The sequence below is a fragment of the Scyliorhinus canicula genome, chromosome 9, assembly GCF_902713615.1.
Source record: "Scyliorhinus canicula chromosome 9, sScyCan1.1, whole genome shotgun sequence".
NCBI lineage: Eukaryota > Metazoa > Chordata > Chondrichthyes > Carcharhiniformes > Scyliorhinidae > Scyliorhinus > Scyliorhinus canicula.
Window position 1 is genome coordinate 47,536,006 of NC_052154.1, and position 25,728 is coordinate 47,561,733.

Consider the following 25,728-nt stretch of genomic DNA (forward strand, 5'->3'; position numbering starts at 1 on the left):
ACAACGTCTCTACTTCCTTCGGAAGCTAAAGAAATTCAGCATGTCTGCATCGACTCTCACAAACTTCTACAGATGTGCCATAGAGAGCCTCCTATCTGGCTGCATCACAGCTTGATCTGGCAACTGCAAGGCCCATGATCGCAAGAAACTGCAGAGGGTGGTGAACTCAGCCCAACGCATTACACAAGCTGCTACCCTCACATTAATTCTGTCTACACCTCCTGCTGCATCATGAGGCAGACAGCATTATCAGAGACCCCTCCCACCAAGGGTCTTCCAGACCCTTCCATCAGGCAGAAGACACAGAAGTCTGAAGATCCGCCATCCAGGCACAGGAACACCTTCTTCCCCACAACTACTAGACTCCTCAATGACTTTCCGTCGGACTGATCTGTTCCCTGTAAGAAGACTATTCACGACGCCCTAAACTGATCTTGCTCATGTATTTGCTTGTTTGGCCCTTGTCCGCACTGTAACCAATCACTGTTTGTTGATGTACCATTTGTCAATGTACCATTTGTCAATGTACTCTGTCAATTATTCTTTTGGTCTACTGTTTACATTCCCTTGGCCCCAGAAAAACCTTTCACTGTACTTCGATACATGTGACAATAATCAAATCAAATCAAATGATGGTGTAGGGCATATGGTGTACTTCCATTCATTTAGACTGGACAACTATCAAGATGAGGAACATCAACCCTAAAAATGAACCTGCAAAGTCTACATGTACCCATACCTGTGGTCTTCTTGGCCACTCCCACAGGTGTAAGGAGGCCGAAGCTGGGAGCCTCTGATTCTCCTGGCATTAGGAGCATTGCTTCACCAAATCCCCAATATCCGAATTGAACCCGGGCCATCAGACGTAGCTTCTCGTGAGCATCATCATTTTGAAACCCAGGGTGACTGTTGTGTAGCTCCATTAGGATTGGGCACCAGGAATCAACTTCCGGCAGGGGAGGAGAGCGGTCGCGGGTAACGGAGCTCCAGTAGTCGCATCCCGTTCGCCAGGGGGAAAAAAACGTGCAAACCGGCTGGACTGCCCCCCCCCCCCCCCCCACCCCCACTGCGGCCAACCACGAGGCAGGCGCGGAGTAAAGGAGGACTCACGGCCCGACCATAAGCCTCTTTCTCTCTCAATGCTCCTGACCCGATGTGTGGGTGAGGGAAAAAAAAAGAACTTCCCCTTTTTTGTAAAACAAACTTTTTGAAAAGAAAACTCTTAAAGAGAAAGAACCTTTTTTAAAACATTTTTTGAAAAAGGGGCTTAAGGGGGGGAAAAGTATCAGAGGAGAGCACGGAGGGGGAAAAAGGGAGGAAAAATGCCAACCGGCGCACAAAGCAGCGGAATGGAAGGTTTGCTGCAACTAAAAGAACTGGGCAGACAGGAGCATTTTCCCCTTGGGCCAGGGGGTAACTGGAACTGGAGGCGCTGAGGGAATATCAGCAGAAAAACAAGGCAGAGGCCAGAGCAGACATGGAGGCCGCAGTGCAGGCAGCAATGGCTAAGGCCCTGGCGGAGGTGCAGCTCGCCCTGGGCAGAGTAGAGGAGAAACTGGAACCCCAAAAGACGACCATTAAGCAGCTGGAAAAAGCCACGACTGACACGAGCGACCGGATCATGGCCCTGGGGAAGGAGGTGGCGAGACTGGTCACAACGCAGGGGAGCCTGAAGGGCAGAGTGGACGATCAGGAAAACCGCTCGAGAAGGCAAAATGTCAGGATAGTGGGCCGACCAGAGTGGATCGAGGGTAGAAACCCACAGCATAGGTGGCCGAGATGCTGGGCAATTTAGTGGGGAGGAAAACTTTCCCCAACTCCCAGAAATGGACAGAGCACACCGGTCGCTGGGCCCGAAGCCCAAGGCAGGGGATCAACCAACGGCAGTTATAGCTAAGCTGCACCGTTACCAAGAAAGGGAAACAATCCAGCGCTGGGCCAGGCAAAACAGAACCTGCAAATGGGAAGGACACCTCATTAGTGTGTACGAGAACATTGGGGCATGCTTAGCCACGAGATGGGCCGAATTCAATAGAGCGAAAGCAGCTCTTCACAAGAGCGACCTGTGTTTTGGTATGCTGTACCCAGCGAAACTCTGGGTCACACATGCGGTAGTCGGTATTAGGGGTATTACGGTACCTAGGTTGGAGGTACCTGATACTGTAAGATCATTGGAGAAGCCTGCCTGCTGATTCCGCCCAGTAGGTCGGAGTATAAGAGTCTGTGTTTCCCTAGCTGCTGCATTCTGCACCTGCGCTGCTGGGGAAACATCTAGTTCAATAAAGCCTTCAATTGTCCTACAATCTCGCTTCGGGAGTTATTGATCATGCATCACCTACCAAGAAAGGTAAATATACTTTGTTCAAAAAGACAATAAAAAACATTTATAAAAAAGTATTGGGCACCAGCCTGGGCGGGGGAACCATGGGGGATCCCCACAGGATAGAATCATAGAATCATGAAATCATGGAATTTACAATGCAGAAAGAGGCCATTCAGCCATCGAGTCTGCACCGGCCCTTGGAAAGAGCATCCTACCCACTGTAGAAGGGACTTTAGTTAATATATTACTCGACACTCAGTTCTTCTCTTTTTACAAGGTAGAGCTTCATGTCGTCAATGACGTTTTCTCCGTTCCACCATTAAGGATCATGTGTCGTAATTTGGACAATGTGGGGTCCTTCTGGGTCCAAGGCTTAATTTGTTTCGCAGCACGGTAGCATGGTGGAGGGCAGCACGGTAGCATGGTGGTTAGCATAAATGCTTCACAGCTCCAGAGTCCCAGGTTCGATTCCCGGCTGGGTCACTGTCTGTGTGGAGTCTGCACGTCCTCCCCGTGTGTGCGTGGGTTTCCTCCGGGTGCTCCAGTTTCCTCCCACAGTCCAAAGATGTGCGGGTTAGGTGGATTGGCCATGATAAATTGCCCGTAGTGTCCTAATAGTAAGGTTAAGGGGGGGGTTGTTGGGTTACGGGTATAGGGTGGATACGTGGGTTTGAGTAGGGTGATCATGGCTCGGCACAACATCGAGGGCCGAAGGGCCTGTTCTGTGCTGTACTGTTCTATGTTCTATGTTCTATACCGGCAAGGTGTCTAAAAAAATTTAAAGTCACAGTTGGTCATGAAAGTGAAATAGATTGATTCCAACCTTTGACCATGCAGTCCTTTCAAGATCATGAGGTAGAAGTGTTTCTTTAGTTTGTGTTGATTGATTGCATTGGCAGGTTTCACATTCAAGAACCAGGTTTGTCATGTCCTTGTTGACGCCGGGCCAATATACTGCCTGTCTTGGTCTTAGTTTGCATTTCTCTATGCCTAGATGACCTTCATGTATTTTCTGTAGTATCATGGGTCTTAATGTCATAGGAATAACTATACAATCGAGACAGAGTAAAAATCTTTCGACAATAGTGAGTTCAGATTGAATGTTTCTGAATTTGGAACAGTGCCCTTTGGGCGAACCATGGGTTACGGGGATTGGGTAGATACGTGGGCTTCAGTAGGGTGCTCATTGTAAGGGGCGGTGCAGACTCAATGGGCCAAATGGCCTCCTTCTGCACTGTAAATTCTATGATTGTTCAGATGGTCAATGACACATTGCAACATCTCATTTTTGTTTGTCTCATATCTGATGAGTTTGAGTTTGTCTACCGAAACAGGAAGAGTTTCAGCTCAAAGCTGCACTTGGGCTTCAATCTGTTGAATGAACTCTGGTGGTTGTTCTTCTGTGTTGGTAGAACGAAATAATGCATCAGCAATTATCAAATCTTTGCCCGGTCTGTAGACAAGTTGAAAATCTTGTCGCCTTAACTTCATGAGAATACGCTGTAATCTAGGAGTCATATCATTCAAATCTTTGTGAATGATGTGAACTAGTGGTCGGTGATCAGTTTCAACCATGAACATTGGTATCCATAGACGTAGTCATGAAATTTGAGAATTTCAGTAAGTAAGCCTAAACATTCTTTTTCTATCTGAGCATATCCTTTGCTCAGTGGAAGCCGTTGATCGCGATGCAAAAGCAACAGGTGTCCACAAAGAATCATCATCCTTTGAAGAAGGACTGCTCCAATTCCACTTTGACTTGCATCCATTGAAATCTTCGTTTCTCTTTCAGAGTCAAAGAAAAAAAGAACAGGTGCGGTAGTCTGACTTGAGGTCCAACCATTCTGTGTGGTGCTCAGTCCATGAAAACATTGTGATTTTATTGATAAGGTGACACAGAGTAGTAGTTCTTGAAGATAAGTTTGGTATGAGCTTTCCAATGAAATTTACAACGCCTAGGAATCTCAACACTGCTTTCTGGTCTTCTGGGACTGTCATCTTCTGAATGGCAGCAATCTTATCATCTGGTTGCACACTATGTTCTGAGATTTGATCATCCATGAATTTTAAAGTTGAGCTATCAAAGTTGCATTTGGCTCTATTTGAAATGAAATGAAAATCGCTTATTGTCACAAGTAGGCTTCAAATGAAGTTACTGTGAAAAGCCCCTAGTCGCCACATTCCGCGCCTGTTCGGGGAGGCTGGTACGGGAATTGAACCATGCTGCTGGCCTGCCTTGGTCTGCTTTAAAAGACAGCGATTTAGCCCGGTGCTAAACCAGCCCCTCTTATTTACCTTTAAGCCAAATTTATTGCAACTCTGGAAGACTTGCAATAGCCTTGCATTATGCTCTTCACATGTAGATGACCAAATGATGATGTCATCAACGTAAACTTGTACTCCATCGATACCTTCAGTCATTTGTTCCATTGCACGATGAAAAATCTCTGATGCTGAGATTATACCAAACAGTATCGACTAAACGGTGTGTTGAACGGACACAATTTATTGCTTGTATCATTCAGCTGCACTTGCCAAATTCCTCTAGTGGCGTCCAGTTTAGAGAAAATTTTTGCATTTGCTATTTCGCTGGTGATCTCTTCACGTTTGGGTATTGGATAATGTTCACACTTTATATTCTTGTTTAGATCTTTCAGATCAATCCATCGCACACCATCAAACTGATCCAATCAGTTGGTACTGTAATCTTGGAGATGATTCCAAGATTCTGCATGCGTGCAAGTTCTTGATTTAACCGTTCACGTAACGGAGCAGGAACTCTTCTAAGAGGGTGTACCACTGGTTTGGTATTTTGTTTCAATTGAATCTTGTATTAAGATGGAAAAGTACCCATACCTTCAAAGACGTGTGGAAATTGATTAAGAATCCCCTGAATATCTTCCTGTACAGGTGGAAGAGCTTTACTTTGAACGAAGTGAAGATGCTGACAGGCTTGTGCACCTAGTAGCGAAGATCGATTGGATTCAACAATCTCGAACCGTGAGGATATCGCGAAGTTGTGATTTGTCACTACAAGATAGCAATATCCAATGAGGTAATTGCGTTGCCATTATAATCACACAATTGGCAATCTGTTTTCTGTATCTTAACTTGACTAAGTTCCGAAAGGTCATGAGTGTTTAGCAAGTTCGCAGAAGCTCCTGTGTCCAACTTGAAGATGATTTTGGAACGATTTACTTGCAGTGGTGTGTTCCATTCGGATTCCGTGTTGATAGATTGTACTATTTGATGATTAGAAGTATCATTTGCAGTAGCGTCAAACTTCTCAATAATTCCGACAAAGAAGGAATATTCTAAGCTATAAACATCAAGGTCATTATCAGTGTTGTCAATTTGAGAGATTTCTGCAGTTGTGTCAACACTTCTTACATTCATGTGTGTCTTCTGTAGATTTGAAGATTTAAATTGTGTTCCTTTAAGTTAAGTTCTGCATTGCACAACAAAGTGATCGAGTTTGCAACATTTTGAGTAAGTTTTTCCAAGTGCTGAGCACTTTCTATGTGAGTAGGTGTGTCCACACGTCATGACGTTAATTTTGTCACATGCAAATTGTCTTTGCGCATGCGCAGAACGTTGGTTCTTCCATCACGCGTTGTTTGGTGAAGTACGCACGTGTGGGTTGGAACCGTGTGCGCAATATGGCTGCCATCCGAAACGTGCATTTTTCTGAACTGTGCCACAAATCCAACATAGTCGGTCTCGAGGTTCGTTTTCGTGTGCCCTTTTCCTTTTTCAGAATCTCAAAGTGATGACATTTAGACAATTTATTCACTCAACACATTTCAATAGTGTCTTCTAACTTCATATCTTTTTGTCTTAACAAATGTTCTCTGAATTTTTCATCTATGATAACAAAAACGATTTGATCTCTGATCATAGAGTTTGACAACATAGAGAAGTTATAGGTTTGAGCTTTGAGTTTTAAATTTGTTATGAAGCAATCAATAGATTCCCATCTTTTTGCATTCTTTTCTTAAAGATAAATCTTTCATATGTTTCACTTATTTAAGTCCTGCAGTGCAGATCAAACTTTTCAATGACAGCATTATATTTAGTTTTATCTTCTTACATTGAGAATTTGTTTTTTAAATTTAGAGTACCCAATTTTTTCCAATTAAGGGGCAATTTAGCGTGGTCAATCCAACTAACCTGCACATCTTTGGGTTGTGGGGCCGAAACCCACACAAACACAGAGATTGTGCTAACTCCACTCGGACAGTGACCCAGAGCTGGGATTGAACCTGGGACCTCGGCGCTGTGGGATTGCAGTACTAACCTCTGCGCCCCCGTGCTGCCCTTCTGTTGAGAATTGAAAGGAGTTATACAGTTCAATAGCCTGTGGTCCAGCCATTGTTAAGAATAATGCGAGTTTTCTATTATCACTGGCATTGTCTAAATCAGATGCAGAAATGTATAGCTGCTGCATAAATACTTTCCAGTTTACATCAAGTTTACCAGATATCCTGAGCTGTCATGGAGATTGCACTTTCTCCCTGAGTTGGGGATTTGTCTGTATATTGAAGTAGCAGTTCTGGAAGCAATCTCGTCTTTAAAGTCTGAGTCGTGTGCTAGTTTTTCTGTATTTTTGCTAGAGTCTAACTAATCTATCTGAATTACTTTAGCAATATCCTTGTATCATGTTATATTCCCTGCCTTGTTCTCCAAGATAGCCAGATATGTAGTGTTAACAAAGTAACAGATAATAAACTAATAATACTGAATCTATAGTACAGTAATCAATATTCTCTCTAACTATTAAACTACACTATAACTCAACCTCGTGCTAGTTTCTAAAATGAAATCTCCCTCTGCTTTCTCATCAGCGTTTCATCATCTTCTCACACAATTCCTCGGGATGCTGCCTTGTATACAATAACTTAGTAACGCCATCTAGTGTTGAGTTACACATAGTTTCTGTTGTTAGCCCTTTACTACTCTCGCACTATACATATCATTACAACAGCGACCTCTTACAAAACCGGAAAAGGGGCTAAGCTCGTAGGCAGTGGGAGGTGGCTCAAGGCGTCCGCGTGGCCTGTATGCGCTCCAGAGCAGTGCTCGCGGAAGTATTTGTAGGCCGCTAGTAACAAGGCCCAATGTTGGATCCAGGCTGAAGCAATGGAGGGAATTGCATTATGCTCTTTGAAAAGGCCCAACAAAGGCTTGTGGTCTGTTACTATTACGAAATGCCGGCCATAGACGTGCTGGAGGAGTTCTTTACACCAAAAAGTAACAGCCAATCTTTCCTTCTCAATTTGTGAGTAACGCTGCTCTATATCTGTAAGGGCCCGAGACCTGCAGCCAATGGGCCTTTCTGTGCCACTTTCCTAATGATGCAAGAAGACTCCATAGGGAGAGGTATTGCATATGAATATTAATTCCTTTCTGGATTTGTAGTGGGCTAGTATGTTCGATGATAGAAGTTGCAATTTTACTTTTGCGAAGGCTTCATCCTGTAGTGCCAACCATGACCACCTCTGGTGCTTCTTCAGTGACAGATACAGTGGTGACAGCAAAGTGGCCAGATTTGGAATGGATTCCCCATAATAATCAACCCCAAAAAGGATTTAAATTCTGTTGTATTTTGCGAGGTCAGTGCCTCCTTAATGGCCTTGACCTCATCATCCATGGGATATAGTCCTTTCTTATCCACCTGTTAGCCTAGGTCGGCCACCTTGCCTGCCTGGAATATGTATTTCTCCCTCTTGAGATATATGCCTGTGTTGGAAAATCACCTCAAGTCCTCCTCCAAGTTTGCTAGATGCTCTCGTTCAGTAGACCATCGAGATACATCATCGAGATGTACTGCCACCTTGGGTAGCCCTTGAATATTTTCCATGACACACTGAAAGATGGCGCATGCCGACGAGATTCTGAAGGGCAGGCCTGTTTATTTTTACAGGTCATTATGGACCTTAATCGTGATGTACTTTCTGGATGGTTTATCTACTTTGAGCTGGAGGTGGTTGTGGTTCACGTCAAGTTTTTGTATAGGTGTTGGCCACCTGCCAATTTGGCACACTATTCCTTGATGCATGCCATGGGATACTGGTCAAGCCTTGAGATCTTGTTAACTGTAAGTTCATAATCCCCGCAAAGATGGACTGACTTGTCGGTTTGATGACGGAAACTACAGATGGGGCTCTCGGCAAACTGCACTGGCTGTATTATCCTGAGGTTTACCGACCGTTCAAACTCAATTTCCACCTTCACAAGCTATGTGTATGGGGCTGGCTGTGCCCTGAAGTTTTTTGGCAGATTATCGGGGTTAACATAGATTTTGGCCCTGGCCCCTTTTATTTTACTGTGGCCCTCTTGGAAGACTTTGGGGTATTTACTATTAACCTCATATCATCCACTAGCTCCCAATTTAAACATTTCTAGCCAGCTTAGTCAGATCTTCTGTCGCCAATCCCTGCCCTTGAGACTTGGCTGTATCTCTAGCACAATTATGAGCTGGAGTTGGTTCGACTGCTGTCTATATTGTATCAAGGTTGTGGTGTTTCCCATGATTTTCAGCGGTTGACTTGTATGTGTGGCTAGGTCTGGCCTTGGTATCCCTTAAGGACTGAATACCTATTTGGAGGCATAGAATGTCTGTTGCCCGATGATGGAGATGGCAACTCCCATATCTTCCTCCATCTCTAAAGAATGATCGTTGACATTCAGCTTTATCTTTATTGGGACAACCTTGGTTGTTCCTCTTCAGAGGGATGGTATACTTATAAAACATAGGCCTGAGGTGGCCTTAACTTCCTACCTGGGTGGTTTGTGTACTGCCGATTCTGGCAGCCTTGTCTAAGTCATGCCCTTCTGCTACACTTACAATAATCCAGCGGCTGACACTTGTATTCCTCCAGAGAGGTTTCCTGGGTACCTCTGTGGTTACCCTGCCATTTCTTAGAGCAAGGAGGTTTTGCGGCAAGACTCGCTGTTGATTTTGAAATTGGGCATTTCTTGCAGGAACACAGTGTTATATTTCACAGGAGTAGCTGTAATAACATTGTTGACGATTACGATGATGATGATTATGATGAGGAAAGTGAAGAAGCAGATGGTGAGCCAGAAGAGGAAGACCATGAAGTTTATTTAGATTATTTGGCATTAGTGCCGAGGTTGAAAGTCAGATTTCAACAGCAGACAAATCGGTTGAAAGCAAATCAATTGTGAACAGACAACTAGTAACTGAAGGAATAATCCCCACTTTGGAGAAATTGGCTCCAGAGAAGCACGGTGATTTATCCTATGCACACGGAATAGTTCCTGCAGTGAATTCCCAAACAGGGGCATTGCTTCAAAAGGCTGAAAGAGTTGGTGACTGAAAGGCCAGCCAGAAAACCGGTCTTCCGAAAGATGAAACAAGATCATGTATTTGGTCAAGGTTCAGGTGACCAACAAGAAGATGTTGTTAATCTGCAAGATTGAACGTGCAATGAAATGTGTATAGGGAACATGTTTGAAATTGTTATGCATATTGTGTTTTGTAAAGCACAGTTAGATTGGTATACATGATATGTTTGAAATTATTGTGTATATCAAGTTTTGGAGGGCACAGTTATATTTGTTAACACACATTTCCAAAGGAAGGGGGATGTGGTGATGTGCATATGCATACTAATGCATATAGTTAGATATACGACCTTCGACCAGCAGGTGAGGATAGAGATCCACAAGGTGATTCCGCAGAACTGGGGAGTCGGCAGTAAGTCGTACCAGAGGACAGTCACATTAGAAGTAGCTCCAGTATAATTCACTTGTTCATCACCATTTGGGGTTATTGGGTTATGGGGATAGGGTGGAGGTATTGACCTTGAGTAGGGTGCTCTTTCCAAGAGCCGGCGCAGACTCGATGGGCCGAATGGCCTCCTTCTCCATTGTAAATTCTATGATTAACAAGCTTGGGTGAGCATTAAATCTCCCACTTGTTTGATAAGTAAGAAGTCTTACAACACCAGATTAAAATCCAACTAGTTTGTTTCGAACCACTAGCTTTCGGAGCACAGCTCCTTCCTCACGGCATCTCTGCATCTTGTTTGATAAGGTAATTGAAGATTGTGTTTATCAAATAGTATCTGACAGACTGGGTAACTTTGGCAATATCACTCATTAGGATTATTAAGAAACTAAATTAGCAGAAACAAGAGCTTGCAAATATATTGTGCCTTTAACGTCGTGAAATATCCATAGTACTTGGCAGATTTTCACAGTAACTTCATTGCAGTGTTAATGTAAGCCTACTTGTGTCAATAAAGATTATTATTAGCTGCATTACTAAAAAGCATTTGACACCAGGCCACGCATGGAAATGTTAGGATAAATACCCAAAAGCTTTGTCAAAGAGGTATGTTTTCAAAGCATTAAAGGATGCGCGAGAGAACTGGAGAGGTTCAGAAAGGGAATTCCAGAGCTTTGGATTTAGGCAGCAGAAAGCCCAATGGTGGACTAATTTAAATCAGAGATGCAGAGAAACTCACATTATCGGAGCACAGTAAGAAGTCTTACAACGCCAGGTTAAAGTCCAACAGGTTTGTTTCGAATCACTAGCTTTCGGAGCACAGTTCCTTCCTCGCGGCATCTCCGCATCTTGTTTGATAAGGTAATTGAAGATTGTCTTTATCAAATAGTATCTGACAGACTGGGTAACTTTGGCAATATCACTCATTAGGCTTATTAAGACAGATTTGATTCGAATCACTAGCTTTTGGAGCACCCTCCTTCCTCAGGTGAATGAATAGATGGGTTCCAGAAATATATATATGGACAAAGTCAAAGATGCAAGACGATACTTTGAATGTGATTAACTTTCTCTCCAGTTGCTCCGTCTGGACCTGTAAAGACTGAAGTACCTGCAAAGACTTGCTTCAAAGTATCGGCTTGCATCTTTGACTTTGTCTATTATATATTTCTGGAACCAACCACTTGATTCACCTGAGGAAGGAGCTGTGCTCCGAAAGCTAGTGATTCGAAACAAACCTGTTGGACTTTAACCTGGTGTAAGACTTCTTGCTATGCTCACCACATCATGACATTAAAGGAGCGCAGGCTTCAAAGGGTTGTTGGCTGGAGCAGATTACAGCAATAGACATGAGGCAAAACAGTATCTGGGAAAAAAGGACAAGAATTTTAAAATGCAAGTGTTGCTGGACCGGGAGTCAAAGTCGGTCAGCAAGCACAAGGATGATGGGAATTGGTGAATGTTAGGATACAGTCAGCAGAGTTTTAGAAATGCTCACGTTTACATGGAATGGAAGATGGGAGACTGCCCAAAAGAATGTGCTAGTCTCAAAGTAATGCCTAATTGGAACGATTGAAAAATTCCACCCTATTTGGAAATTAAAACAATATTATAAAGGTCTTCTTGCTGTCTGTATACTTGTATACTGCCATAGGATTTGTGATGTAAAGTACATATGTCACATTGCTCATTGACTGAGTTCTTTGCTTGTCTGTGTGGTGCACTGACCTGACATGAACTGCACTGAACAACTGTATTTGCAAAACTTCACTTCTCGTAACCAATGATAGTTTCTGGTTATACAGTAACGAATCAAAACTGACTTCAAAGGTTCCAGTGAGGGCTTTTGCATCAATCACACAAGTGAAAAATAGGGCCTTGTAAACTGCGGCAATTTACTAAAATTGCGCACTGTGTGCACCATCTAATAATTTTGGTGCACCCATAAGGGGGGGGGGGGGGTTTCTGCTCCTGTTCTTTTTGGGGCGGATTTGGCAACAGGAGTAGAAAATCTTGCAATAGGCCCAAATCCGTTTGACAATGACATAATAATGTGACATGATTGTTTCCGCCTCCGTCAATCATAATGGGAATCCTGGGGCGGGATTCTCCCATACCCGGCGGGGCGGGGGGTCCCGGCGGGACGGAGTGGCGTGAACCACTCCGACGTCGACCCGCACCTTCAGGGCAAGGCTGGCGGCGGGGTGGTTTGCGCCCCGCCGGCTGGCATGGAAGGCCTTTGGCGCCGTGTCAGCCAGGGCCGAAGGGAGTCTGCCGGCTGGCAAGTGTCCGCACATGCGCAGGAGTGCAGCGGCTGCTAACGTCATCCCAGCGCATGCGCTGGGGGGGGGGTTCACCTACGCATTGGCCATCGTAGAGGCTGGCACGGCTGACGTGTAGGAAAAGAGTGCCCCCACGGCACAGGCCCGCCCGCGGATCGGTGGTCCCCGATCGCGGGCCAGGCCACCGTGGGGGCATCCCCCGGGCCAGATCGCCCCCCCCCCCCCCCCCCCAGGACCCCAGAGCCCGCCCACGCCGTTGGGTCCTGCAGGTAAGGGACCTAGTCTGATCCACGCTGGCGGGACTGGCAAAGAACCGGCGGGACTTCGGCCCATCACGGGTCGGAGAATCGCCGGGGGGCCGCTGCAAGCGGCTGCCGAAAGGGGCAGAGCGATTCACGCCCCCGCCGGATCTCCAGTGCCGGAAAATTCAGCGGACGGCAGAGGCGGGATTCACGCTGCCCCACCCGGTGATTCTCTGATCCAGCGGTGGGGTCGGAGAACCAGCCCCTGGTGTTGAACATTGGGGGCTGGAGTCTCCGTTTCTGAGGCTGAGTGTTGAGGCCATCATGAAAACGGTGGAGTTTCACAACGGCGTCTTCATGTCCCCAGCTGCAGCGATTCAACTGCTCCCAAGGGGCTAGCACGGGCGGATTATGAATCACAACACTCTGTTAACGGAGCGGCGGCTGATTCGCCAGATCCGTGATGGTTGCGATTTCTCTCCTGTCGCCAAACCCGCCCGAAAAGAACGGGAGTGGAAACCGCCCCTTATGGGTGCACCAAAATCATTAGATGGATTCTCTCCTGCACGCACGCAAGCGTCCCAGGAAAGATGGCCGCAAGGAGGGCAGCACCGCGATTCCGGGTAAGTCAATAGATTCCGGGTTCGTAGATAAGTTAAGGTATATACAAGTCAGGAAAACAGTGATTAAACAATAAGTCCAAATCATATGTACGAGTCCAAAACCCATTATCATGGTGGAATGTCTTTCCTGTTGGGTTGGTGAGTTGGTGATTTTGACGGGGGCATGTCCTTGTGAACGCCATCAGTGTCCCTGTGCATAAGGAACCAAGAAGTGGTCAAATCACTTTGTTGTCTGATTTGGAGTCTTTCTTTTCTTCCGATGCTTGTGATAGCGATGTTCTCGATGGCATCTGGTCCTGAAAGCCAGGTTGCCTGTTGGTAGTGCAGCACCCACGTGTATTGGGAAGATACATCTTTCCAGGCCATGGTGTGTACTGAGCTGAGCAGTAACAATGGTCCCTCATGGGCAGAGTTGTCCATGTCGTACCAGTCGTAGTTCCTTTTTGGTGTAGCTTGTCGTTGGTACGCGTTGTGTCGTTGTCTTTGAACATGGTATTCAGATGTTGTGACGTTGTGTTCGCTGCGCTCAAGGACCACACTCTGTGGATAATACGGAGTCCGTCACACAGTTACTCGTGTCAGTGTGCGTTGTGGCATCTGCTGTCACCTTGAACATGCTGTCACTGAGGTTGCGGCGGCTCCCTGTCTGGAGTCAATTCCGCCTTACTTGAATCAGTGTTGGCGTTGGGTTGGTCCCCATCTGGATTCCGGTCTGTGTTAACTGAGTCAGTGTTGGGTCGTGGTGCTCCTCGTCTGGAATCTTAGCAGGTTCACTGGAGTCGCTGAGATTTCTTGAAGCTGCACGTCTGGAGTTGGAACATGCAGGAATGGCATTGACTTGTGAGAGAGGTTCAGAGCGAATGAGGTTGGAAGTATCGTGGTGTCACTGGGGTCACCAGTGGTGTCACAGTGATCGTCGAGTGCCTCTGTGCACACCAGCTGAGGACTGTCACTTTGCACATCTGGCATGGAAAGTGGGATGCTGCCGTCACTCGTCTCACATACCGTGGATAGAGCCTCAGTAGCTGCTTGCTGTTCACTTGGGATGGGCGAATTGTCAGTGTCTTAATTTGGTGGCGCAAACATGTGGGTGGACTTGGGCTTGAACCGTTCACCGTCGCCTTGTTTCTGCACTGGAGGCATGATAGACTGTCATGATCGTCCTGCTGTTGCGTTGGAGTGTGGTGGACTGCCATGGTCTTCCTGCTGTTTGCTGGAGCATGGCAGACTTGCATCATCTGCTGCTAGCTGGTCAGAGGAAGTTGCTAGACCCTCATGGTCTTGGTCCTGCAAGGACTGCGCGTTGGAGTCCTTGCGTTGCTTCTATCGTGGAGGCTGTCCACGAGTTCGCCGCGGAGGCTCGTGACACTGTAATTGAAAATACCGGAAAAATGTGTCATTTGAAACATGGAAGTCTGGCAATATCTGGTCTGAGAGAAACCTGAGAGGATACAGGGAAAGATCCCATGAAGGGTTAAAAGCAGCTGCAAAGAGCAGGATTATAAAATGCACATTCTTCTCACAAGCAGGCTTAGCAAACACACAGGATTCTTGTATTAAGCTAAAACAATGGCTCACACCGTCGTTGAATGTAACTATCTTAAGAAGCACCTGGAAAGCATGGATGAGAGTTTCAATTGAATTAAGTGACGAATGTTTAAAACAAGGCACGTCTTTCAAGTTATAACTAAGTGGATTTTTAGCATACAGCTCAAGCAAGGGTTCACACGTTCATTGAAATTAACTCTCTTAGTAAACAGCTGGAAAGGAAAGGATGATATTCAGTTGAATTTGGTGTCAATTCTAAGTGTGAATTCTACTAATACCAAGTAATTAAAAGAAAATTGGAGACAAACTTGTCTGCGAGAAACATAATTTAAAGTCAAAATCAAAGGCAAAGTTATGAGCTGGGACAATTGGAAAATTAAACTATTGACATGACAGGAATTAAAAGTAACACCTCTTGAAACCAAAGCATTTGAATATCACAAAGGAACTTTGAACATCACAAAGGACAATGTAATCAAGATCTGAGAGGTGAGGTTATGCCCAAAATGAATACTTAGTTGTATTAGAATGTTTAGATCAAAGATATTTTTTAACAATTAAAGTGAAATAAGTTAATTGACAATAAGGTAATAAAAACTTAATTAATTGTTAGAAAGAGAATATAAACCCAGGGAGCAGAAGCAGAAGGAGAACTCGGAGAGGAGAAGGAACAAGAGAAGCATATTCAGCTTTCATAGCTCTGTCATGGGAAATATGAGAGAAGCAGCCGAAGCTTAAACAGCTATACGTCTAAGGAAGACTAGAATTAAACAGGAGTCAGAGTCAGCTCAGAGATAGCCAGCTCTCGCAGCTCGGTACATGGGAAGGATAGGAACACAGCATTCCGGGCCTCACCAGCAGCTCGGTACATTGAAGGATAGGACACAGCATTCGGGCTCACCAGCGAATACATCTAAAGAAGTCCAGATTTTAAAAAGATTGATTGTCAAGTTGGGCCTGAAGGTCCCTTCAACCAACCAGAAGGATCCAGAAGCAAGATCTTTTTACCTTATTGTAAAGAAAGTGTTTGCAGCTTTTAAAAGAAAAATTATATAAAATAACTTATAAGTTTTAACCTGAAACAGTGGTTATTAGCCTACTTTACTTACTTAGCAACGCAGGACCCAGGACATCGATGCTACTAAGGGGTAAGTAGGTAAAATTCTTCGGTGAAGGTATGGGTTATACCGAGGGATAACTTGAAAATATAGTTTGACCTGAATAGCACCTACCGAAGCCTGTATCGGAGTCAGGGAGTGAGAATCCCTGTTCACATTTAGAATATCGACCCTTTTTGGTATAGGGGGGAATTCTAAGAATAGTGGTGATTTTAACTTCACACTGGAGTCACGTCTTGTATGTGCAAGGACTGTACACTGGAGGTCTTGCATGTCTGCAATCGTGGAGTCGTGTGGAGCTGTGGAGGCGTGTGACACTGGAGTCTCTTCCTGTTCGTGCAAGGACTGTACTCTGGAGTCTTGCGTTTCTTCAATCGTGGAGTCTGTCCACGAGCTTGCTGTGGAGGCTTGTGACACTGGAGTCACTTCTTGTTCAGGCAAGGACTGCAGTGTGGTGTCTTGCGTGTCTTCTTTCGTAGCGTCGGGAGCCCTTGGCGGTGCGTGGACCATGCTCTGTGTGGCAGCAGGCCGCTCTCTGTGGGCTTGTACCACTCTCTGTTGATTTCAGGCCGCAGCATAATCCTGCACTCACGAGTTGGGTTGTCGCAGATGCTGGGCTGAAGATCCTCAAAATGCGAAGAATTAATCCGCGTCTGCGTCGGATTTAGAACGGGGGTAGCCTCCCAAGGTGGAAGGTTTGTCATAGTCTTCTCGGACCATATCATCACTGTCTGCGTCGGAGCTGACATGGGGCTCCAGAAAAAATAAACAGGTCGGTCTCAAAGTATTCCAGGTTGGAATCATTGGTTTGGGCATAGGTAACTGCTTGTTGCAGGGTTCCTTGGAGGTAAGTTTCATGTTCTGATTCAATTTTAGGCATTGTGCATTCATTCCAGGTGCAAGGAGGGTGGTTTTTAACAGGCTTTAAGAGATGTTTTTGTTGATTTGGGACGTTTCCCCCTTTAAATGGGGCCTCTGACGTATGACGCATGTGACGTCAGACGTAGGAAGCGTCCCTGGACTGCGGGCCGTATTTGCCATTGCGCATGTACGGCTTCTCGCGCATGCGCAAAACGTACCTTCCCGTTCGGCAGTTGCTTTCCAAAGATGCCGCCGATCAAAATAGTTCTTAGCTCCGGGATCTCGGCCTCGTGGTAAGTAGAAGGCTTTTCTTACCCTTCTTTGGCTGGTTGGGGTGAGTTTCTTCACCATGTTTGTCGAATTTGTCCAGGACTGCCTGGAAGTTGCTCCTTTTTTGACTTCTGGAGAACTTTAATTTTGAAAGATTTCTTCCTGCCCCGGCGCCAGCGATGGTGAGCAGAAGCTCTATCTTTTCAGCATTGGCTACATCTTGTAGGTCGGCTGCCACCAGGAAGAGCTCAAACCTTTGCCGGAATGCCGGCAGTTTTCGCGGAGATCGCCGTGGCACTGGAGCCGCTGCGGAACCCGGATCTCGAACACCTTGCCTGGGTATTGTTGCTGGTTGTCACTGTACGCTGAGGTATGTCTATACAGATTGAAACAGTTCACTCCTGGTATCATGTATTGTTATGCTCTAGGTGTAGCATAAGCGGCTTCCTTGTGGTGCACTTGACAAAGGAAGGATCAGACGTGGAGATAACTTCAACACGTTTATTAAAACTATATACACTTCTATAAACTCGGGTTCGACACTACTGTAAATCCTCTATAGCTACTCAGCTGACTAACCAGATTGCTACAGTCCACGTGGTGGGAATGATATCGAATCAACCCAGTGTCTATACTTACTGACTGTCTCCACTGGAAAGAGGCAGATCGTGTGTGATGTCCTTTATATGTGGGTTGGTGTAATGCCCTCCTGTGGTCGTGTCACCTCAGTGTGTATCGTGGATGCCCATTGGTCGTGTCCGATCTAACTGATGTATTGGTTGAGTGTCTGTGTGTGTGATGTCTCTGGTGCTCCCTCTAGTGTCTAGCTAGTCTACATGTATCTACATTAACCCCTTGTGTTTTTACAAGAGAATATGCAAATTACACACAGACAGTGACCCGGGGCTGCGATCGAACCTGGGTCCTCAGCGCCGTGAGGCAGCAGTGCTAACCACTGCACCACCGTACTGTCTTCTAATTAATGTTGGGAAGTTAAAATACCCTAATATAATTATTCTATTATTATATTTTTAAACATGTCAGTGAATTGTCTACATATCTGCTTCTCTATTGCCTGCTGACTGGGGGCCTATAATACACTCCGAGCAATGTGATTGTCCTCTTGTTATTCCTAAGATCTACCCACAAAGCCTTATTTGAAGACCCTTCCAAAATATCATCCCTCCTTACTGCAATAACTGACTCCTTAATTAATAATGCGACACCAACCCCTCTTTTACACCCCCTCCTATCTCAACTGAAGATCCTATATTTCGGAACTTTGAGTTGCCCGTCCTGACCCTCCCTCAGCCGTGTCTATGTGATGGCAACAATATCACAAATCCACGTGTTAATCCATGCCCTTAAATTATCGGTCTTACCTATAAAGCACCTAGCATTAATGTAGAGGCCATCTAGCCTCACCTTATTCCCTTGGAGCTCAACATGGGTCGTGGTTTATGAAAACCGTCCATCGGCCTTCCCGCCATGGACTTACCTCGGAGAGCGGCGGGAACAAAGAACAAAGAAAATGTATTTGTTCCAGCACAGGAATAGGCCCTTCGGCCCACCCAGCCTGCGCCACCGGAAGATGGCAAGGTCCCAATCTGCTCCCCTTCGACCCAATTAAATGCTCCCACCCCTCCACCAAACTACGCCACAGGGGAGGGCACAAAGAGTTTGGCCTTGTATTTCAATATATTAGTTTCAATATATTAGTTTGTTATCTACTATTGAAAATAGGCTTTATAACTGAAATCTATAAAATTCTGTATCAAACATGCATCTTACCTTGTAGAATACATTGTCATGTAATGTAGAAGAAGCTTTCAAGGTAAACTTAGTGAAAACATATCCCTTAAAGACACTCAGAACAATTATTGCAACAGTGGACATTCCAAAGATTAGTTGGTAGAATCCTAGCTGGGGGTTGTCAGTGATGCTGCTGCAATCCACTGTCGTGGTGTTGTTCCTTTGTGCAAGACAGTCAGCCTTTGTAGAATTAAATATAAATTAGTCAATGTCAGAAGTTTTGTTCCTGCGACATCAAGCATACAATAGAAATTATATTCTTGAAATTGCATTCTTGAAGCTGAGCTGTGAGAAGTTTGCTGGAATTTCCTATGAGCGCTGGAGGGGCTGGTTTAGCTCACAAGGCTAAATCGCTGGCTTTTAAAGCAGGCCAGCAGCACGGTTCGATTCCCGTACCAGCCTCCCCGGACAGGCGCCGGAATGTGGCGACTAGGGTTTTTCACAGTAACTTTATTGAAGCCTACTCGTGACAATAAGCGATTTTCATTTAATTTCATTTTCAGAAGCGCTTTCTCATCACAATTTGCATTTGTAGCCAGAAAGGGCTGGAAATGGATTTTACCCCAAATTCCTACCCCTCCACTCCCAATGCAGCAGAATTCAACCCTGCTAAAGAGCATAATTTCTAACTAATTTGTTTGTGAATTGGGCATCAGTAATGTTGTGCCAAATGAGGATTTTTAATTTTGTTAAGATTTTGTAAAATTTTAAATAGACTTTCATCTTGTTCCATTAAAAACAATGGCTGCTGCAGTTGCATCTTATCGCTCTGTTTCAATCCAACAAATCAGCATAGAACAGATCAAAGAATTTTTGCACACCACTTTACCATTCCTCTAAGATTTTCTCTCAGTTTAATTGTGTAGAACTTTGGCTTTTAAATTGAGAAATTCACAGAATATTGATAATCTGCTGTTGAACCAGTCATGGAAAGCCTCTGGACAATCACCCTGGTATAAATTTTCCTGACTTTTTTCTGTACTCTGTGTGTTTAATGAGGCGTCAATCATTATTACAGTTGCCCCTGGCTGCATGCTGTTGTTGACTGCATAATTTGCATTTATTGTACCACTTGCATTGCTGGCAACTATTGTACACATTAGATGCAATTGATAAATTATTTCTGATATTAACATCTGAAAGTGCTTTCTGCTGTCAAAGTACATGCAATATGTTTTATTGTTTGTAACTTATCTGTGTACTTATTCTCAGAAGCATTAACTGACACTATGATACAGCCATGTGGCCCAGCGCCTATCTGCCAGCTCATTGGTAAATATATCAATTTGGTTCTACATCCCATAGTCTTTCCCCAATATTCTTGCAATTTCTATCCCTTCACATATTTATCCAATTTCTTTCACCACCCTGTATTCTAGACCACAATGACTTGCTATGCAAGTTTTCTTCACCTCATGCCGCCTCAAGTTATTTTACCCATTGCATTGAATCCGTCTTTCCTGATTACTGGATTTTCTGCTGCTGGAAACTGTTTCTTCTTATTCACTCTTAAAAAATTTCATGATTTTAAACATCTCTATCTAACTGTATCTGCTCTAAGGAGAACAACCGTGTCTCTAGTCTCTCTGTATAATTGAAAAGTGTCGACCCTGGACCTTTCTGGTAAATCTCTTTTACCTCCTATCTGTCCTGTAGCCCTCCCAAAGTTTGGTGCCCAGAATTGAACAAATATTCTAGTTGAGTGTTATCCATTGTTTTATACAGATTTTGCAAAGTTCCTGGGCGCGATTCTCCGCTCCCCACGCCGGGTGGGAGAATCGCGGGAGGGCCCCCCGACTAATTTGACGACCCCCTGGCGCCCCCCGCGATTCTCTCACCCCCTGCTCGGAGCAATCGACGCTCAGCCGTTTTTCACGGCGACCGCCGATTCTCCGACCTGGATGGGCCGAGCGGCATTGCCGTTCGTGACCGTTTCACGACGGCGGCAACCACACCTGGTCGCTGCCGTCGTGAAAATCGCCGTGAGATGCCCGTTTTGGGGCTTGTAGGGGGCCTGGTGGGGAATGAGCACCACGACTGTCTCGGGAGTGGGACAGACCCGCGATCGGTGCCCAGCGATCGTCAGGCCGGCGTCTCATCGAACGCACTATTTCCCCTCCGCCGCCCCGCAAGATCAAGCCGCCACGTCTTGCAGGGTGGCTGAGGGGAAAGACGGCCACCACGCATGCGCGGGTTCGAGCTGTCACCGTCGTGACGTCAGCCGCTCATGCGCGGGTTGTGCCGGCCAACCTGCGCATGTGCGGCTGACATCACATAGGCGCCGCCGTCGCGTCACTCTCGGTGCGCCGCCCGGAGGCCGAGTGTTACGGAGCGGCGCTCCTAGCCCCGCCGGGAGGGGAGAATAGGGGGCGAGGAGCGGCCTCCGAGGCCGTCATGAAACTCGGCCGAATTCACGACGGCCCTCCCGATTTTTCCGGGAGCGGAGAATTCCGCCCCCTTGCTTTGTACTCTATTTCGCTATTAATAATGCCATGGATCATGGCTACCTTTTTAACAGCCTTCACAACATTTTCTTCTCAAGCAGTTGAAATGGTTTCTCTCTATCTAACCTATCCCCTTCGTTTAAGTGGAGATGCCGGCATTGGACTGAGGTGAGCACAATAGAAAGTCTTACAACACCAGGTTAAAGTCCAACAGGTTTGTTTTGAATCACTTGATTCAAAACAAACCTGTTAGACTTTAACCTGGTATTGTAAGACTTCGTACTGTTCCCTTTAATATTTGAAAACGTCAATCAAATCAGCCCGTAAGCTTCAAAATTACAGAGACTGCAGCCCTGATTTTTGAAATCACTTCTTGTAATTTAACCTTGGACCCTGGTATTGTGCTCAACCAAAATTAAAATCTGGCCCATGCTCTTTAAATGCAAAGAGGAAACCTCTTACCCATATATCATTTCAGAGGAAAGGATTTCAGTGTCATATTCATTAATTCATTTATAAAATTATTATTTTAAAAATTTTAATGGTATAAGGAATGTTGTTTGCATATGTCACATAAATGGTTTAGCCTTTTGGTCATCCAGTTTTCAAATAAAAGCGATTTTTTGTGACAAACTAAATCGGACAATGAACTGAAGCAAAGAATATTCCTTAAATTGTGATAGACCCAGTAATTTTGTTCAATTTTGTATTGGTGCCCAAATAGCACTTTGGACTTCAAAGAATTGATCATCACAAATCATGTTTTCACCGAAGTGACTTGTAATGAAGGTAATTAAGTAACTTGTCCATTTATTCAAATATCAGGAATTAAGAAATACTCTTTTGCTTGCTATGTTTTTCTAATTATATTTATAATATTTAACACTGGAAAACTGCTATGTTTAATATAATGAATGCATGATACAGTAATTAACCATTTGCGATGTTTTAATTAATAGAATTATAAGAATTCTCTTTCAAAATTTGGAGAGGTAATTTATTCTAAAAACTTGAACAAAATATGAAAATAATTTAAAAGATTAAACTTTTCAGACATTTACAGATGACTTCTTGCATTAGTTGTATCAGGAGAACTTACCCCGGCTCCTTGTTGTATCCAATAGCTTAACCACCATCCATTAAAGATTATACCGCCAATCATAAGGATGAACAGAAAGAAAACAAATAGAAAGAGCATGTATCCTAGAAAATAAATCAGAATAAACAATGCAATAAATGTTCTGCAGTGAATATCATTTTCGAAAATGCACATCAAAAAAGTACTGAAACTAAATTAATATGAAAGGTATGAAGTGAATCACACATTGCTGTGTCATTGCTGCAAATCAGTCCTGAGCTGACACAGTGGAATGCTCAGAATGGGACATTAAATGTCTAAAGTAAGTGATTCCTACTAGTTTCAAGAATTCAAAGAGTAAAATTTTGCAGAATTCATAAGGTGCATTCGTGGAAATGCACAAACAAACTGCCAGACAGTTGTATAAAAAACAAAATGTTGCAGATGCTGGAAATGTGAAAAAAAAACAGAAGATACCTAATCTAATAATGTAATAATCTTTATTATTGCCACAAGTAGGCTTACAGCAACATTGCAATGAAGTTACTGTGAAATTCCCCGAGTCGCCACATTCCAGTGCCTGTTCAGGTACATGGAGGGAGAATTCAGAATGTCCAAATTATGTAACAGCACGTCCTTCGGGACTGTGGGAGGAAACCGGAGTACCCAGGGCCGGCTCAAGGTACCGGCAACGCGGGCAGTCGCCCGGGGCGCCATGTGCTAGGGGGCGCCATCAAGGAGTGCGTGACCGGCGTCAAGAGACCCGGCGCCGCGTAAAAGACTCGGGTCCCGCGCATGCGCAGTTGGGCCGGTGCCAACCAGCGCATGCGCGGTGGCCGCCCTCCCCCACGCCGCCCCGCACAAACATGGCGGATGGCCACATGGCCACAGGCATAGAAGCTACAATTTCAGAGGTTTGAATTCGTCCGTGCACCTTTAGCGAAAAATATTAGACAGGTAATGTTAATATATATCCAGAGCATAGATACAGCAACTAAAATTCATGTACCGCTACCAGACAGGTCGCAGCAGCTCAGGATCAATGTCAACCCGACCCGACCCCCCCCCCCCGAACTGACCCCCCCCCCCCCGACCCGACCCCCCCCCGACCCGACCCACCCCCCCCCCCCCGACCCAACCCACACCCCCGACCCGACCCAACCCACCCCCCCCCCCCCCCCCGACCCAACCCACACCCCCGACCCGACCCCCCCGACCCGACCCCCCCCCCCCGAACTGACCCCCCCCCCCCCCCGACCCCGACCCCCCCCCCTGACCCGACCCCCCCCCCCCCCGACCCGACCCCCCCCCCCCCCGACCCCACCCCCCCCCCCCCGACCCACCCCCCCCCCCGACCCGACCCCCCCCCCGACCCGACCCCCCCCCCCCGAACTGACCCCCCCCCCCCCCCCCGACCCGACCCCCCCCCCTGACCCGACCCACCCCCCCCCCCGACCCGACCCACACCCCCGACCCGACCCCCCCGACCCGACCCCCCCGACCCAAAGTGCAGACTCCAAACAGACAGTGACCTAAGCCAGGAATTGAACATGGGACCCTGGCACTGTGAAGCCTCAGTGCTAACCACTGTGCTACGGTGTTCATGCTGACTTACATGAACAGAGCATGTCAGAAAGCATTTGTAGAAAGTACAGGTAAAATAACTTTGGATGCAGCTCCTTCTTCAGAACAATAATTTTACGTGAATGATATGGTCCGACATTATTTGTGTATTTATTGGGAAAATGTACTGATAGATACACCCAAGATTAAACAAATTAAAGTCAGGTATTAGCTCTGGATAAAGTACTGGCAATTTTAAAGACATGATCGGCGGGGCGGGGTGATTTTCCAGCTGTTCTTGCCAGTGGGATCTTCCCGTCTTGCCAACGCCAAACCCCTACCACGGGTTTCCCGGCAGGTAGTGGTGGATGGATTCAATGGGAAATCCCATTGACAGTGGCAGGAGCAGAAGATCCTGCCACTGGCAATGGCAGGCTGCCTCCCGACTCTGAGAAACACGGAACGGGGACGGGAAAAATGGCCCCCCACACTATGTTGTCGAACACCGAATGGTATATTTCTTTCACTGGTTGCGTTTCTGAAAAACAGTTTTATGGTTCAGCTCCACTGGTTGACTGGATGTTATAAATTGATGTGGCAATATGAGAATACCTGTATAAACATCTGGCTCAGCATCATTCAGCAGGGATTCAAATCACCTTGACAGATCAAGGTGTGATATTAAAACTACATAAGTAATAATAACTAATGTGCTATTAGGCACTATATTATGTATGTCATATGAATGGTTGAATGTGAGTAGGTTGCTATGTCATTGATGTAGTCTACATGGACTTCAGTAAGGCTTTTGGTGAGCGTCCGCAGGGGAGACTGATCAAGAAGGTAAGAGTCATGGAATCCGGGGCAATTTGCCAAATTGGATCCTAAATTGGTTCAGTGGCAGGAGGCAGAGTGATTGTCGAAGGTTGTTTTTGTGCCTGGATACCCGTGTCCAGTGATGTACTGCAGGGATCAGTGCTGAGTCCCCTGCTGTATACAGTGTACATTAATGATCTAGACATGAATGTGGATGGTATGATCAGTAAGTTTGCAGACGACACAACGTTTATAGTGTGGTAAATAGCAGGGAGGAAAGTCTAGATTACAGGACACTGCAGATGGGCTGGTCAGATGGACAGAACAGTGGCAAATGGAATTTAACCCTGAAAAGTGTGAGGTGATGCATTTTGGGAGGACTAATGATGTAAGGGAATACACAATGAATGGTCGGACATCAGGAAGTTCAGTCGATCAAAGGGACCTTGGGGTGCATGTCCAAAGATCCCTGAAGGCAGCAGGACAAGTAGATAAGGTGGATAAGAAAGCATATGGGATACTGCAGCAATATCTAGGATGTGTAACAGACTCATAATGGACAGGTCGAGGGGCGTAATTCTCCGCAACGCCCGACGCTGTCGCGAAACCCGGATGCCGTCTTCCCCTCCGCTGCCCCGCAAGACGTGGCGGCTTGATCTAGCGGGGCGGCGGAGGGGAAAGAGTTCGTCCCTTGGAGACGCCGGCCTGACGATCGGTGGGCACCGATCGCGGGCCAGTCCCCTACCGAGGACGGCCGTGGTGCTCGCTCCCCTCTCCGCCCCCCAGAAGCCACAAACTCACCTTTGGCGCCATGTTCACACCGGCAGCAACCAGGTGTGGTTGCCGCCGGCGTGAACAGCATCCGGGCCCGAGGTGTCTGTCGAAAGAATAGTAACAACCACATGCTTTAAACTATGGTGGAATTCTCAATGACAGTGGTAGTTGCCTTAAATAAAATGGCTGCCATTGTTATGAACAGTTGAACTCGAATA

At 45.8% G+C, this 25,728-nt stretch overlaps 1 protein-coding gene and 1 long non-coding RNA gene across 2 annotated transcripts in view; one reads left to right on the forward strand and one right to left on the reverse strand.

Moving 5' to 3' along the window:
• The window catches only part of LOC119971294 (multidrug resistance-associated protein 9-like), a 331,741-nt gene that overhangs the window by 188,180 nt on the left and 117,833 nt on the right, over nucleotides 1-25,728 (reverse strand). The gene's annotated exons all lie outside the window — the stretch shown is intronic.
• Nucleotides 17,004-22,492, forward strand: LOC119971297. The gene is made up of 3 exons (XR_005461798.1): nucleotides 17,004-17,046; nucleotides 22,004-22,068; nucleotides 22,404-22,492. It is a non-coding gene; the product is annotated as an uncharacterized LOC119971297 (long non-coding RNA).